This window comes from Bidens hawaiensis, unplaced genomic scaffold (assembly GCF_021521415.1).
Source record: "Bidens hawaiensis isolate Kalapana, Puna unplaced genomic scaffold, B.hawaiensis_p1.1 tig00018485_1, whole genome shotgun sequence".
Classification (NCBI taxonomy): Eukaryota; Viridiplantae; Streptophyta; class Magnoliopsida; order Asterales; family Asteraceae; genus Bidens; species Bidens hawaiensis.
This window is the reverse complement of record NW_027492793.1, coordinates 537,148-540,462: the sequence shown is the minus strand read 5'-3', so window position 1 is coordinate 540,462 and position 3,315 is coordinate 537,148.

Here is a 3,315-nt window from a genome sequence, read left to right as displayed (position 1 = left end):
ATCAGATGGGTTCTGTCTGATATCTTCTCTTATTTGTTCAGCCCATTTGTTTGCAAAGATTGTTTCAATAGATTCACCAATTTCTTCAAAGTTTAATTCCATATTCAGGTTCTTTTCTGGCTCAGCTTTTGAATTTGTTTCATTTTGAGGCTGACTGAACTTGCTTATAACCATAGCAAGTGTGTTATCCACTTCCTCAGTTCTCCTTAAATTGATCAATGTCTCAATCACTATTTGATCATTATCCTCCTCTTCATCAATAACTTTTGAAAGGTTGGCTTGATCAATAAGCACCTCCTGCTCTACCGGTTCTGCTGGATCAACGGTTCGGGCAATTTTTTCCCTTTCCCATGTTTCATTCATGAGATGTTGCAGTCTCCTGGCAGCAGCAGCTTTGTCTTCTTTCTCCTCTTCTCTACCAATATTTTCCTTAATAGGCTCTTCTACCTCATCATTCTCATTAATTTTTGTTTTTTCCCTTCTCCATTCTTCTTTTCAACTCTTCCTCAGTTTCTGATGGAAAATCATCAATTTCTTTATCCAGATTATCCATTTCTTCATCATGCCCTACCCTCTTGGAGCTTTCAGGTTTTTCAATTTCAGGTTTAGTGAGTGTAAGCTCCTCAGTAGCAGCAGCATCATCATTGATCACATCAGTCTGAACTTCTGTTGCAGTTGAAATATCAGTTAGCACATCAGTCTGTATGTCAGTGGCCACATCAGTCTGCATATCAGTAACCACATAAGTGGTAGCTACATTTTCATCCAAATTTATTTTTTCAATCTCATCTTCTTTCCCCTTTTCACCTCCAACCTCATCATCATCTTTGTTCACAACATTTAACACTTCATGATTTACATCATAGTTCTGCTCATCTCCGTTAGACTCATCAGCTTCATAGTCCTCTTCTGATATCAGTCTTTCACTACTTTCCTCAGAAGCATCATATGCATTTAATAAACAAGTTAAGCCATCATAGTTTGACATCACACCAGCATCTACCATCACAACTTCATCAGTACCAGTAGCACTAGGTGGCTAATTTATATTCTCCCCCTGTTTTGGGGCAACTGAGGTCTTCTCAACCTCCTACTCCAGGGTTTAAATCCTTGAGTATGCATCAGCCAACTTAACCTTTAACTCCTCATTCTCCTTTCTCAGTTCTGTATTTTCTCCCTTCAGATCAATATTTTGACAAATAAGAGTGAAGTTTCTTTGTAGTAGGAAGGCATTTGAGGGAGCGGTATCGGATGGTGAGGTTATAGGTTGAGCTTGTGACTGGTCAGGATCAGGAACTGGGTTTGTTTGAGGTGGGGTTTGAGTTGTGGTTTGAGGTGGGGTTTGAGTTGTAGTTTGAGGTGGGGTTTGATTTGTGGTTTGAGGTGGGTTTGGGTTAATTGTTCAGTTTGCCTTAGGTTTAGGATGGGTGTATGAGTGGATGGGGTTTGAATAGGTTGGTCATTTAGTGGTGGAGCGGAATATGGTGAGTGTATTGTGGTTTGAGTTATTTGGTCATTGGTGATGATGGGTATGGTGGTGTGTTTGGTGGTGAGTCAATAGGTGTGGTAGTTGGTGTTTGTGTAATTTGTAACTCCCCCTTATTTTGTACATTCTCATCAAAATTATCATTACCTCCTTCTGCATGCCCAGCACCATCATTATCATCATCATTACCATCATCAGCATCATTACCATCATCATTCTCATTCTCATCACTTCCATCACCATCAGAGTCATCATCTTCAACATTCTCATTCTCTATAACATGTTCCTCTTCAGCCAATAACTCATGTAAATGAGGAATTTGGATATCATCAACCATCAGCCATGGTAGATCTTCATATACAACATCTGGATTAAATCTGTTGGTACTACTTGATATTGTAATTCTTTTGTATGTATCCGGATTTTGCAATGGATGTGTGATTCCAGTAACAGGTAAATCTTCCAAATCCTGATTGAAAATGATTTGTAAAAATCATCTTCAAAAATCTATCATGGTATGCCTTCTTCAAGTTGCTCACCAGTCCTTCAAAAATCATCTTCGAAAAATTGAAAGGATATCTGAATAGTACAGCAACTGTGGCATTAGCCAGATCCCGACTCATAAGAGTCCATGAGCCCTTTCGAGGAGCAAACCCTTGAATGATATGATGAATCAAAAATCGATAAATCATGGGGAACATTCCCTTCTGAAATTGTCCATCATGCACTCTCCCCTGATAACCCATCATCTGACTGAATATTCTGAAGAGTTGGGCTGTTGTTAATTGTAGTTATTCTGGGTTATCATCGTTCAACCATAAGCATCTTCTAATCATTCTCTCATCTATGTGAATTTCTTGGTTCGCTACAGTGGCTTCGATCCTCTTTCCGTTAACATCATCATACAATCTCGTTGATCGCCAAAAATCAAGTGAATGATTTCTGTAGATAGTCGGATATTCAGTCAAAGCAAAATTAATGTTGGATCGTTGTAGCCATCTTATCATCACTGCAACTTCTTCATTTGATGGAATGACTTGCAACAAGGAACACATATTGTGCTTGTGCTAAAAAACACATCTTGGTGGGTAATCATCCGCCATATCTGAAAAACATATTCAAACACATTCAAAGAAGAAATTAGTCCTAAAGTTCACAACTTTAACTAATTTCAAGTTATAATTTTGAAGAAGAAATAAGGAAATGTCATTAAGAACCTGTTCTTCGACAAGTTTATAACCTACACATAAAACATAGATTTTAGTAAACATGAATAATTAGAGCCCATTGTCATTTAATCGTGGTCGGAAAACGTTTAATTAAAGCTTACCGAGTCGGATTGTGAGGGTTGATAAATTAGGGTTAGGATTATTGATAAATGCGATAAGTCGGTTAGGTTTTAGAGAGCAATCAGTGGAAGGAGAGAGAGAGAGAGAGAGGGAAAATAATGTTGAAAAACTTCTCTCACTCCCTCTTATATACCTTTTGAAAGTGGGTTTTAAATGCATTTTTTCGTTTAGTGAGTTAATAGCTGTCATATAATGATCTTATCCATTAAAAGTTTTAACACCTAAAAACCTTACCCTATAAAATTCAAGTATCAAACCTTGCCCGAAAATGTTCATTATAGAATAGACAAGGTTTGCCCGGTCCCTTCCACATACAAATCTTACTCGATTAAGTCAATTAAGAATTATTAAAAGTAATTTTAAATTAAGTGAAGAAAGCTTACTTGAAATACAAGATTTCTTGAGAACTGAATCACAAGATGAATAATCAAGTATAAAATATCAAGTAGGCAACCTTGCTGGGAACAATTAAGATGCCCG